This window comes from Amblyraja radiata, chromosome 9, assembly GCF_010909765.2.
Source record: "Amblyraja radiata isolate CabotCenter1 chromosome 9, sAmbRad1.1.pri, whole genome shotgun sequence".
In the NCBI taxonomy this organism is placed as follows: Eukaryota; Metazoa; Chordata; class Chondrichthyes; order Rajiformes; family Rajidae; genus Amblyraja; species Amblyraja radiata.
Genome location: NC_045964.1, coordinates 5,147,000 through 5,161,498, shown reverse-complemented (window position 1 = coordinate 5,161,498; position 14,499 = coordinate 5,147,000). Strand labels below are relative to the sequence as shown.

Below are 14,499 nucleotides of genomic sequence, written 5' to 3'. Positions count from 1 at the left end.
GCTCGGACAAAACTCTGATTTATTAACAACCCATTTTCTGTTATTTGCACTTTATCAGTTTATTTATTCATGTGTGTATATATTTATATTATGGTACTAGACTAAGTGGGACCCGTTGGGTCCCATGTTCACACGGGAGGGCTGGTCCCCCGACGCAATATTCCACCTCTCCACAAATTCCAATATTGGTGGCCAGTGGGGGGGCTTTCTGGAGTGCTGGTATGGGTTCTTGGGGTGGCAGCTCAGTCCATCAAGCCTGATCTGCTGGCAGCTCACTCACGGCTGGTGGGCTGGCAGTTGACTCATGACTATTCCTTGAAATTCCATTTCAAGCAGGGTGCAAGTCCACTAAATTCAAATCCATGTTCCTACCATTTCAAGCAGGGTGCAAGTCCACCAAATTCAAGTCCATGTTCCTACCATTTCAAGCAGGGTTCAAGGCCACCAAATTCAAGTGCAGTTTCTTACCAATATGAGCAGGGTGCAAGGCCACCAAATTCAGTGCAGTTTTATTCCACTTCAAGCAGGGTCCAAGGCCACCAAATTCAAATGCAGCTACATACCATTTCATGCAGGGTGAAACCACCATAAAACCACACAAAACACCAAACACACAGCTCAGTAGACATTCAGTGTGTTCAGTTGATTCACAGCTCAGACAGAGTCATGACCTCTCCCTCCCCCATCATGCAGAAACTGAGCAACACCCACACTTCCGGGTTTTATAACCCCCTCCCCCTCCCACCGGAAAAGGTGTGGCTTTCAGGGCGTGATTGACAGGAGAGAGATTCTCAACATTTTTTAAACACTAATAACACTTTTATTTTTCATTGATGGGAAGAATTCTCTGCACCTGCTCAGCGGAGGGGGGACTGAGTAAAATGGCCAAAAATCACAGCCGTAAGTGTAGCGTTTTATCTAAAATCAATATAAAGTGCAAACAGGAAGTGCATTTGCAGTAGTGCCTTTTAACTTCAAGCCAAGGCACCAAGCCGCCATTTGCAGTAAGTAGTGCCTTTCAACTTCAAGCCAAAGCACCCAAGCCACCATTTGCAGTAAGTAATGCCTTTCAACTTCAAGCCAAAGCACCCAAGCCACCATTTGCAGTAAGTAATGCCTTTCAACTTCAAGCCAAAGCACCCACGCCACCATTTGCAGTAAGTAGTGCCTTTCAACTTCAAGCCAACGCACCCAAGCCACCATTTGCAGTAGGTAGTGCCTTTCAACCTCAGGCCAAAGCACCCAAGCCACCATGTGCAGTAAGTAGTGCCTTTCAACTTCAAGCCAAATCACCCAAACAACCATTTGCAGGCAGTGCCTTTCTACTTCAAACAAACCATATTTTCAAGCCACATTAAGGGTACTCACAGTTGTGTAGACATTTGTTCTGTGTTATTCAGAGCTCAGAGAGACGTGACCCTTGGCTTCATCCATCTTGCAGAGAATGAGTGAGGCGCACCACTTCCTAGTTTTATAGTCCCTCCCCCTCCCTCCAGCAGGGGCAGCAGAGAGAATGGTGATTTTTTTAAACTTCAAGCCAAAGCTCCCAAGGCACCATTTGCAGTAAGTAGTGCCTTTCAACTTTAAACCAAAGCTCCCAAGCCACCATTTGCAGTAAATAGTGCATTTCAACTTCAAGCCAACGCACCCAAGCCACCATTTGCAGTAAGTAGTGCCTTTCAACCTCATGTCAACATTTGCAGTAAGTAGTGCCTTTCAACTTTAAACCAAAGCTCCCAAGCCACCATTTGCAGTAAGAAGTGCCTTTCAACTTCAAGCCAAAGCACCCTTCACCATTTGCAGTAAGTAGTGCCTTTCAACTTCAAGCCAAAGCTCCCAAGCCACCATTTGCAGTAAGTAATGCCTTTTGAACTTTAAACCAAAGCTCCCAAGCCACCATTTGCAGTAAATAGTGCATTTCAACTTCAAGCCAAAGCACCCAAGCCGCCATTTGCAGTAAGTAGTGCCTTTCAAATTCATGCCACCATTTGCAGTAAGTAGTGCCTTTCAACTTCAAGCCAAACACCCAAGCCACCATTTGCAGTAAGTAGTGCCTTTCAACTTCAAGCCAAAGCTTCCAAGCCACCATTTGCAGTAAGTAGTGCCTTTCAACTTCAAGCCAAAGCACCCAAGCCACCATTTGCAGTAAGTAGTGCCTTTCAACTTCAAGTCAAAGCACCCTAGCCACCATTTGCAGTAAGTAATGCCTTTCAACTTCAAGCCAAAGCACCCAAACAACCATTTGCAGGCAGTGCCTTATTACTTCAAACAATCCATATTTTCATTTTCAAACTACATTAAGGGTACTCACAGTTGTGTAGACATTTGTTCAGTGTCATTCAGAGCTCAGAGAGACGTGACCCTTGGCTTCATCCATCTTGCAGAGAGTGAGTGAGGCACACCACTTCCTGGTTTTATAGTCCCTCCCCCTCCCTCCAGCAGGTGCAGCAGAGAGAATGGTGAGTTTTTTAAACTTCAAGCCAAAGCTCCCAAGCCACCATTTGCAGTAAGTAGTGCCTTTTGAACTTTAAACCAATGCTCCCAAGCCATTAAAACATTAATATCTCTCTGATTTGTCATAAATGGGAAATATCCTCCGCACCCGTAAGGCGGATGGGGGCTCTGAGCGAGGTGGCCAAAAATGACGGCCGTAGGTGGCGGCGTTCTGTCGGAAATCGCAGCATAGTGGGCCAAAAGCGGTCAAGATCAGAGATTTAGTAATATAAGATATGGACACACTTATCTGTTTTGTAGTAAATGCCTACTATGTTCTGTGTGCTGAAGCAAAGCAAGAATTTCATTGTCCTATACAGGGACACATGACAATAAATTCACTTGAACTTGAGATGGGCAGCCGCCGGCCCTGCTCGGACAGGCGACTCAGAGCTGCTGCTGCTGGAGTCGTCCCGGTTGGAGAGAGAGTCTGCAGACAGGCTCCTGCCGGCCATGGGCAGGTCGGGCGCCCACTGGAGCTGTGGGTGCTGTTGGCGATGGTGGTGCTGGCGACAGCAGCAACTTCCTCCCCCTCCCATGCCCAGCCCCAAGCCGAGAGTCCGGGCCAGCTCCAACTCCAGGTCGGGGCTGAAGGTCACCAGTAGTGCGGCACAGTCGAGCGTCGGGCCGGTGGAGGCCGATCCCCGGCTGGCGCTCTGGCACAGGCGAGGCCGGGGCCCTCGTTCCTCCTCGGGGTTGTGGATGAGGTGGCAGCGGGTACCGTAGGGGCAGAAGCCGGTGGTGTGGAAGGTGTGGCACGACTCCGTCTTGTACTTGGGATGGCGGCTGAGGAAGCGCAGCTCGGCCAGGTCATGGGCGAACTGGCACTTGTCGCCGTAGCGGCCCATCGGGCAGCGGGTTCCTCTAGAGTTGGATGGGGGTTGGGCTGGAGTTGGCGCTTCTCCGCGCTGGCTGTGGGCCTGGAAGCCGGTGTCCCATCGGTCCGGATGTCTCCGTCCGCCCCCTGGGTGGGGAATGGACACCCGAGTGTGGGGACGAGGACGGTCCAGTGGCAGTTCTGCAGCGCTTGCGTGCAGCTGCTGAGAATGTCTCCGCCGGTCCAGTCTCCCCCCCCCCCTGCCGGACTCCCTCTCGCATCTGCCCCCGCTATCTGCTCCCTGACAAATACAAACTTGAAAAAAGACAAAAAATCAGCCCAAACTATACTCACTGTATCTACAGCGCTTTGTTCGATTTTTATTTATAGAGTTTGACCTTGCGTTTTTCGGAATACCGAACTTGCTTATTGTGAGTATCGACACGTACACTTCCTGCCCAAACATTTCAGCGAGAGAAACGGTACGAGGCAGAGTTGCCAACCTGCCGCTTTTGATACTAATATTCTATAATATTCATGGCATTAGCAATAGTTAATTAGACGTTCTTTTTTCATACTTGATTACTTGGTCGAGTTGGTTACAATTTGGGTGGCTAAAATGCAAAAAAAGTATTTGCTTTATTTCAGTAAATTCTGTTACTTTTATAACTGCAGCTTCGCAACATTGGTAAGCATTGCGGGCCCTGCTGTCTGCTCTGACTCAGTCGCATTAGTAAGGCTATCTCTGTGGTAGTCCGTGCCACTCTGTAGATTACTCTCTAATACTAAAGTTAATTTTTCTCACTAAATCCCTTTGGCTTCTATGCAAACAACGTTAACTTCCTTCTTTCGTAAACAAGCTGAGGAGTGTGACAAGAATAAAGTACAAGAGACCGATAATAGTAAAAGTGGCAAAAGCTGTGTTTCGCCTGCTTCTAGTTCAAATTTTCCAACCGGGTCCCAATGTAGTTTTGAAAGTAATGATGTTTCGAAGTCAGCCTTGGATCTCTGTTCAGGTGTTTGGACTGAAGAAATGTGGAAGAAATAGAAAGCTTTTTCGTTCTGCATATTATTTACCTCAGAAATGACAGACCATACTCTGATCACTTTGGCTTACTGGAAATTCTAAACAAAAATGGTATTGACATTGGAATTGGACTGCATTCCCGCACTAGTGCTACAGAGATCATTAACCACATAGCCATTAATATCTATCTATCTATCTATCTATCTATCTATCTATCTATCTATCTATCTATCTATCTATCTATCTATCTATCTATCTATCTATCTATCTATCTATCTATCTATCTATTTATCTTCTATCTATATTTAAAACTCTGTGTGTGTCTGGCTGTGTGGCTGTGTGTGTTTCTGACTTGTGGCTGCCAACCTTTGATTCGTTGCTACGCCAACACCCGACCTACAAACGCCCTGATTTTTTCCATTTCGGTAGAGATTTCACTTTTCATTCCAAGTATCCACTCCTCATTAAATTTTGTCGTGTTTATGTACACATTTTTAATAAAATCCTTCTCCCCCCCCACCACTCACTCATTTTGTCGCCTCTGCGACCATAACGGCTGCTGGCGCCCGCCTCTCGCCTCAAAGACGCCATTTAAAAACAGCCGCACTGCTGATTCCTGAGCCGCTTGAGTTGGAGGACCACGTCTCCCGTGGGGGCTACGGGTAGGGAACGGCTGCATTGGGGGAGCAGACCCAACGGGTCTGCACTTGGTCTAGTGAAAAATAAAATTTGCCAGCATATCAAGCGGTTAAATGGCAAAATTGCTGTTGTCATTGATGAAACAACAAGCCTGAGCATCAAGACCGCCCCAATAATTTAATTGAAATGTGAAAGTGATCCCCATTTTAGGTTTCCAGATCTAGTTGAACTGCCTGATCAGAAAGCTGCAACTATTGCTAAGCATCCATTGAACTGTCTCAGTAGCCGTGGGTTTGATGACCCTGACTTGAAACAGAGCCTTGTTGCATTTGCTAGTGCTGGGGCGAGCGTAATGCTTGGTGTCAAATCTGCTGTTGCTACATTTCTCAAGGAACATTATTACCCTGATGTGATAATTTGGCACTGTCTTAATCACAGATTAGAACTTGCAGTAGGTGATTTGGTGAGAAAAGTTCGTGGAATTAATCATTTTCAATCATTTATGGACAAATTGTTTACAGTAGATCACCTCTAAATCAAAAGGAACTGTCTGAATTCTTCTGCAGTTGTATAGGGTTCAGGTGAGACCACATCTGGAGTATTGTGTACAGTTTTGGTCTCCTAATTTGAGGAAGGACATCCTTGTGATTGAGGCAGTGCAGCGTAGGTTCACGAGATTGATCCCTGGGATTGCGGGACGGTCATATGAGGAAAGATTGAAAAGACTAGGCTTGTATTCACTGGAGTTTAGAAGGATGAGGGGGCATCGTATAGAAACTTATAAAAGGACTGGACAAGCTAGATGCAGGAAAAATGTTCCCAATGTTGGGCGAGTCCAGAACCAGGGGTCACATTCTTAGAATAAAGGGGAGGTCATTTAAGACTGAGGTGAGAAAAAACTTTTGCACCCAGAGAGTTGTGAATTGATGGAATTCCCTGCCACAGAGGGCAGTGGAGGCCAAGTCACTGGATGGATTTAAGAGAGAGTTAGATAGAGCTCTAGGGGCTAGTGGAATCAAGGGATATGGGGAGAAGGCAGGTACGGGTTATTGATAGGGGACGATCAGCCATGATCACAATGAATGGTGGTGCTGGCTCGAAGGGCCGAATGGCCTCCTCCTGCACCTATTTTCTATGTTTCTAAGTATGGTTCATGTTAGATCCACGCCATGGGAGTATTCAAGATCCTAAACCAATTGCAACTGTCAAAGGTTCTACCTTTACTAAAACAAAAGGAAGATTAGGACCTAAGGGAGGAAGTATAATGCCGCTATAATACCTGTGGAAATGGCAGGAGGAATGAAAGGAGATGTACCTACTATCAAGCAAAAAGGATTTTGTTTGTTATGTGATAAGGTTGGTCACACCATAAGGTGGTGTCGAAGATTCAAGAAGAAGGAATATAAAAAAAAGATGGATTTCTTAAAGGAGAAGGGAACCTGTTTTGGTTGTTTGAAAAAAAGGACACATGGTTAAAGACTGTAAGAGTCCTATAACTGGTGATAAGTGCAAGCAAGATCATCTTGAAGCACTTCACACTGAGCAGAAAAGGCCGGGGCAAATAGAACAGTGATACTACTAGTGATGCTGTCACCTCACCTCAGATAACTGCCCATATTGGGGCCGGGGTAGAAACCTGTATCTTCTCTATCTTACCAGTACAGGTAAGGAATAGCAAGGGGAATACAGTGTTGCAAACATATGCTTTTTTGGATCATGGAAGTTTGGCTACCGTTTGTACAGAAAGCTTGATGAGAAGGCTGGACATCACAGGAGAAGAGGTTAAGATTCTATTGCGTCCCATGAATGAGGAGAAATCCTCATTCATGTTACGCAATACATTACGCAATAGTCATTACATTACAAGTATGGAAATATCTAGTCTGGATGAAGACAATTTTATACCAATATCTGAGGTGTTTACACACGAGACCATGCCTGTTTGTCATCAAAATATACCCAGACATGAGGACTTGAAACAATGGCCTTACTTGAAGGATGTCAAGATACCTAAAATAAATTCTGGCATCGACCTACTTATCGGAACGAATGCTTTGAAGGCATTGGAACCTATACAGATTGTGAGGAGCTATGGTTTGCTGTGAAAACCCTACTAGGATGGGTTATCTATGGCTCCTTGAGCAGGAACAACGAGAGCAGGAACCAGAAGAACTACCCTGCCGCTGCTGTTAATCAAATATCTACTGGTAAATTAGAAAAGTTATTGATCAAGCAATACAATCATGACTTCAATGAAAAGTACCAGTAAGGAATCAGAAGAAATGGCCAGGGAAGAGGTAAAGTTATTGTATATTATGAACTACTCAGTAAAGATGATAGATGGACACTATTGTCTGGACTTACCTTTCAAACAAGAAGTGATAGTCTGCCGAATAATTGTCGTATGGCAGAGCAACGCACCCAGAAAAGCTGTGTTTCGCCTGCTTCTAGTTCAAATTTTCCAACCAGGTCCAAATGTAGTTTTGAAAGTAATGATGTTTCGAAGTCAGCCTTGGATCTCTGTTCAGGTGTTTGGACTGAAGAAATGTGGAAGAAAAAGAAAGCTTTTTCGTTCTGCATATTATTTACCTCAGAAATGACAGACCATACTCTGATCACTTTGGCTTACTGGAAATTCAAAACAAAAATGGTATTGACATTGGAATTGGACTGCATTCCCGCACTAGTGCTACAGAGATCATTAACCACATAGCCATTAATATCTATCTATCTATCTATCTATCTATCTATCTATCTATCTATCTATCTATCTATCTATCTATCTATCTATCTATCTATCTATCTATCTATCTATCTATCTATCTATCTATCTATCTATCTATCTATCTTTAAAACTCTGTGTGTGTCTGGCTGTGTGGCTGTGTGTGTTTCTGACTTGTGGCTGCCAACCTTTGATTCGTTGCTACGCCAACACCCGACCTACAAACGCCATGATTTTTTCCATTTCGGTAGAGATTTCACTTTTCATTCCAAGTATCCACTCCTCATTAAATTTCGTCGTGTTTATGTACACATTTTTAATAAAATCCTTTTGGACCTGGTTGGAAAATTTGAACTAGAAGCAGGCGAAACACAGCTTTTGTCACTTTTACTATTATCGGTCTCTTGTACTTTATTCTTGTCACACTCCCCCCCCCACCACTCACTCATTTTGTCGCCTCCTGCTGGCCTGCGACCATAACGGCTGCTGGCGCCCGCCTCTCGCCTCAAAGACGCCATTTAAAAACAGCCGCACTGCTGATTCCTGAGCCGCTTGAGTTGGAGGACCACGTCTCCCGTGGGGGCTACGGGTAGGGAACGGCTGCATTGGGGGAGCAGACCCAACGGGTCTGCACTTGGTCTAGTGAAAAATAAAATTTGCCAGCATATCAAGCGGTTAAATGGCAAAATTTCTGTTGTCATTGATGAAACAACAAGCCTGAGCATCAAGACCGCCCCAATAATTTAATTGAAATGTGAAAGTGATCCCCATTTTAGGTTTCCAGATCTAGTTGAACTGCCTGATCAGAAAGCTGCAACTATTGCTAAGCATCCATTGAACTGTCTCAGTAGCCATGGGTTTGATGACTCTGACTTGAAACAGAGCCTTGTTGCATTTGCTAGTGCTGGTGCAAGCGTAATGCTTGGTGTCAAATCTGCTGTTGCTACATTTCTCAAGGAACATTATTACCCTGATGTGATAATTTGGCACTGTCTTTATCACAGATTAGAACTTGCAGTAGGTGATTTGGTGAGAACAGTTCGTGGAATTAATCATTTTCAATCATTTATGGACAAATTGTTTACAGTAGATCACCTCTAAATCAAAAGGAACTGTCTGAATTCTTCTGCAGTTGTATAGGGTTCAGGTGAGACCACATCTGGAGTATTGTGTACAGTTTTGGTCTCCTAATTTGAGGAAGGACATCCTTGTGATTGAGGCAGTGCAGCGTAGGTTCACGAGATTGATCCCTGGGATTGCGGGATGGTCATATCAGGAAAGATTGAAAAGACTAGGCTTGTATTCACTGGAGTTTAGAAGGATGAGGGGGGATCGTATAGAAACTTATAAAAGGACTAGACAAGCTAGATGCAGGAAAAATGTTCCCAATGTTGGGCGAGTCCAGAACCAGGGGTCACAGTCTTAGAATAAAGGGGAGGTCATTTAAGACTGAGGTGAGAAAAAACTTTTTCACCCAGAGAGTTGTGAATTGATGGAATTCCCTGCCACAGAGGGCAGTGGAGGCCAAGTCACTGATGGATTTAAGAGAGAGTTCGATAGAGCTCTAGGGGCTAGTGGAATCAAGGGATATGGGGAGAAGGCAGGCACGGGTTATTGATAGGGGACGATCAGCCATGATCACAATGAATGGTGGTGCTGGCTCGAAGGGCCGAATGGCCTCCTCCTGCACCTATTTTCTATGTTTCTATGTTTCTAAGTACGGTTCATGTTAGATCCACGCCATGGGAGTATTCAAGATCCTAAACCAATTGCAACTGTCAAAGGTTCTACCTTTACTAAAACAAAAGGAAGATTAGGACCTAAGGGAGGAAGCATAATACCGCTATAATACCTGTGGAAATGGCAGGAGGAATGAAAGGAGATGTACCTACTATCAAGCAAAAATGATTTTGTTTGTCATGTGATAAGGTTGGTCACACCATAAGGTGGTGTCGAAGATTCAAGAAGAAGGAATATAAAAAAAAGATGGATTTCTTAAAGGAGAAGGGAACCTGTTTTGGTTGTTTGAAATAAAGGACACATGGTTAAAGACTGTAAGAGTCCTATAACTGGTGATAAGTGCAAGCAAGATCATCTTGAAGCACATCACACTGAGCAGAAAAGGCCGGGGCAAATAGAACAGTGATACTACTAGTGATGCTGTCACCTCACCTCAGATAACTGCCCATATTGGGGCCGGGGTAGAAACCTGTATCTTCTCTATCTTACCAGTACAGGTAAGGAATAGCAAGGGGAATACAGTGTTGCAAACATATGCTTTTTTGGATCATGGAAGTTTGGCTACAGTTTGTACAGAAAGCTTGATGAGAAGGCTGGACATCACAGGAGAAGAGGTTAAGATTCTATTGCATACCATGAATGAGGAGAAATCCTCATTCATGTTACGCAATACATTACGCAATAGTCATTACATTACAAGTATGGAAATATCTAGTCTGGATGAAACATAGAAACATAGAAACATAGAAATTAGGTGCAGGAGTAGGCCATTCAGCCCTTCGAGCCTGCACCGCCATTCAATATGATCATAGCTGATCATCCAACTCAGTATCCTGTACCTGCCTTCTCTCCATACCCCCTGATCACCTTTAGCCACAAGGGCCATATCTAACTCCCTCTTAAATATAGCAAATGAACTGGCCTCGACTACCTTCTGTGGCAGAGAATTCCACAGCTTCACCACTCTCGGTGTGAAAAATGTTTTTCTCATCTCGGTCCTAAAAGATTTCCCCCATATCCTTAAACTGTGACCCCTTGTCCTGGACTTCCCCAACATCGGGAGCAATCTTCCTGCATCTAGCCTGTCCAACCCCTTAAGAATTTTACAAGTTTCTATAAGATCCCCTCTCAATCTCCTAAATTCTAGAGAGTATAAACCAAGTCTATCCAGTCTTTCTTCATAAGACAGTCCTGACATCCCAGGAATCAGTCTGGTGAACCTTCTCTGCACTCCCTCTATGGCAATAATGTCCTTCCTCAGATTTGGAGACCAAAACTGTACGCAATACTCCAGGTGTGGTCTCACCAAGACCCTGTACAACTGCAGTAGAACCTCCCTGCTCCTATACTCAAATCCTTTTGCTATGAAAGCTAACATACCATTCGCTTTCTTCACTGCCTGCTGCACCTGCATGCCCACTTTCAATGACTGGTGTACCATGACACCCAGGTCTCGCTGCATCTCCCCTTTTCCTAGTCGGCCACCATTTAGATAATAGTCTGCTTTCCTGTTTTTGCCACCAAAATGGATAACCTCACATTTATCCACATTATACTGCATCTGCCAAACATTTGCCCACTCACCCAGCCTATCCAAGTCACCTTGCAGTCTCCTAGCATCCTCCTCACAGCTAACACTGCCCCCCAGCTTAGTGTCATCCGCAAACTTGGAGATATTGCCTTCAATTCCCTCATCCAGATCATTAATATATATTGTAAATAGCTGGGGTCCCAGCACTGAGCCTTGCGGTACCCCACTAGTCACTGCCTGCCATTGTGAAAGGGACCCGTTTACTCCTACTCTTTGCTTCCTGTTTGCCAGCCAGTTCTCTATCCACATCAATACTGAACCCCCAATGCCGTGTGCTTTAAGTTTGTATACTAATCTCTTATGTGGGACCTTGTCGAAAGCCTTCTGGAAGTCCAGATACACCACATCCACTGGTTCTCCCCTATCCACGCTACTAGTTACATCCTCGAAAAATTCTATAAGATTCGTCAGACATGATTTACCTTTTGTAAATCCATGCTGACTTTGTCCACTGATTTCACCACTTTCCAAATGTGCTGCTATCCCATCTTTAATAACTGACTCTAGCATTTTCCCACTATCGATGTTAGACTAACTGGTCTGTAATTCCCCGTTTTCTCTCTCCCTCCCTTTTTAAAAAGTGGGGTTACGTTTGCTACCCGCCAATCCTCAGGAACTACTCCAGAATCTAAAGAGTTTTGAAAGATTATTACTAATGCATCCACTATTTCTGGAGCTACTTCCTTAAGTACTCTGGGATGCAGCCTATCTGGCCCTGGGGATTTATCGGCCTTTAATCCATTCAATTTACCCAACACCACTTCCCGGCTAACCTGGATTTCACTCAATTCCTCCAACTCCTTTGACCCGCGGTCCCCTGCTATTTCCGGCAGATTATTTATGTCTTCCTTAGTGAAGACGGAACCAAAGTAGTTATTCAATTGGTCCGCCATATCTTTGTTCCCCATGATCAACTCACCTGTTTCTGACTGCAAGGGACCTACATTTGTTTTAACTAATCTCTTTCTTTTCACATATCTTCAGACAATTTTATACCAATATCTGAGGTGTTTACACACGAGACCATGCCTGTTTGTCATCAAAATATACCCAGACATGAGGACTTGAAACAATGGCCTTACTTGAAGGATGTCAAGATACCTAAAATAAATTCTGGCATCGACCTACTTATCAGAACGAATGCTTTGAAGGCATTGGAACCTATACAGATTGTGAGGAGCTATGGTTTGCTGTGAAAACCCTACTAGGATGGGTTATCTATGGTTCCTTGAGCAGGAACAACGAGAGCAGGAACCAGAAGAACTACCCTGCCGCTGCTGTTAATGAAATATCTACTGGTAAATTAGAAAAGTTATTGATCAAGCAATACAATCATGACTTCAATGAAAAGTACCAGTAAGGAATCAGAAGAAATGGCCAGGGAAGAGGTAAAGTTATTGGATATTATGAACTGCTCAGTAAAGATGATAGATGGACACTATTGTCTGGACTTACCTTTCAAACAAGAAGTGTTAGACTGCCGAATAATTGTCGTATGGTAGAGCAACGCACCCAGAATCTGAAACGCAAGTTTGGCAAGAATACAACATTTCTTGAGGAGTATACGTCTTTCCTAAAGGCTATGATTGACAATGATTATGCCGAAATGGTACCAACTGTAATCGAAGTGACGGAGAGCTTTGGTGCATTCCGCACCATGGGATGTATCCTTCTAAGGAAGGGACCTTGAGGGCGATCTTTGACTGTGCTGCAGTCTTCAAAGCAACATCACTTAACTGTCAATTACTGCAAGGTCCAGACCTTACCAACTCACTCATTGGAGTTCTCATTAAATTCAGACAAGAACCGATTGCTTTGAGGGCTGATATCAGAGCGATGTTTCATCAAGTCAAAGTATTAGAAAAACACATTATGACTACTTGCGATTCCTATGGTGGCCTGATGGTGATCTTGTTGAATACCGGATGAAGGTACATCTCTTTGGAGCAATGTCATCACCAAGTTGTGCAAACTTTGCATTAAAGAAGAACGCTGTGGACAATAAAGCTCACTTTCCAGAAAAAGTGATAACCTCTGTGAAGAATAATTTCGATGTGGATGATTGCTTAAAATCCATGTCTACGGAGCAGGAAACAATTCAAATGGTGAAACACCTGACTTCCCTCTGCAATAAGGGAGGATTCATGCTTTCCAAGTGGATCAGCAACAGTCGTGTTGTATTGGGAAGCATTCCACCGGATGATAGAGCCAAGGAGACCAGGGAGTTGGATTTGGACAAAGACAATCTGCCAATGGAAAGGGCATTGGGACTGCACTGGTGCGTTGAAACAGATGTGTTCAAGTTCAGAATCTCGATTCAAGAGCGACCAGAAGGGGTATCCTATCCGTGGTTGGTTCTGTTTATGACCCTCTGGGATTTCTTGCACCATTTACACTGCCAGCCAAGTTGATTTTAAGGAAAATCTTGGATGGGATGAGAGTAGAACACAAACTTCCTCTCACCGATGGACAGAAAGGTTAGCAGACGGCAACGAGATCTCAGAATTCAAAGTGGACCGGTGCATGAAGCCTCCAAGCTTTGGTAAGATCAGAAGTGCACTGAAGCATCATTTCTCAGAGGCCAGTGAAAGTGGCTACGGTACTTTCATATCTGATGATCAAATGATAACAAAGAAGCACATGTTGCATTCTTAATGGGAAAGGTCAGAGTTGAAGTTCCCCCTCTCCATCTCCTCTCTCCTTCGCCCTCTTCCTGTATCCTCCATCTCCCCCCCTCTCTCACCTCCGTGTGTGTGGGGGGTGGTTAGTATGCGTGTGAAGCCGCAGCAACCCCCCCCCCCCCCATCCTGCAAACGCGCGTTGTGGAAACAGACCCAGCGGGTCTGCACTTGGTCTAGTAGCTGTGAAATTGACATATAGCTGCAAAATGAATTACAGCTTCAATTGGAAGAATCTATCTTCTGGACTGATAGTACTACGGTGCTTAAATACTTCAACAATGAGAACAAATGTGTTTTGACATTTGTAGCAAACAGAATCTCTTTTGTATTGGGAGCTACTAATGTTTCACAATGGAAATATGTTAACACAAAGGAAAATCCTGCGGATGAAGCTTCTAGAGGACTAACAGCCGACCGCTTCTTAAGCAATAAGAGATGTATCAATGGACTGGAATTTCTCTGTGAGCCAGACAGAGAATGGCCAAAACTTGAGCTGGGATTTGAAATCTCTGCTAATGATCCGGAAAGTAAACAAAACATCACAGTGAATGTTATTGCTAAAAATCCTATTATCATCCTATCATCTCTCTAAGGACTTTCACATATCAACAGTATTGTTACGACATATCCATCTTCTTCTTCTGTCGTGTGTCTTTTAGACCTGCAGCTCCGTTGAGGCGAGCCAGGCCAACGTGTCATCGTCCAGGTTAATCAGACCTCGTTCAGCATTCGGTGGCCGCTGTTTGGGGGAACTGGTGACGATGTGCTCCACTGTCTGTGTTGGGTCCC

At 44.4% G+C, this 14,499-nt stretch overlaps 1 long non-coding RNA gene across 1 annotated transcript; it reads left to right on the top strand.

The window, feature by feature from the left end:
* The first annotated feature begins 11,444 nt into the window (after positions 1-11,444).
* On the top strand, positions 11,445-12,482 carry LOC116977307. The gene is made up of 3 exons (XR_004413165.1): positions 11,445-11,456; positions 12,118-12,120; positions 12,276-12,482. It is a non-coding gene; the product is annotated as an uncharacterized LOC116977307 (long non-coding RNA).
* Positions 12,483-14,499: the final 2,017 nt, after the last annotated feature.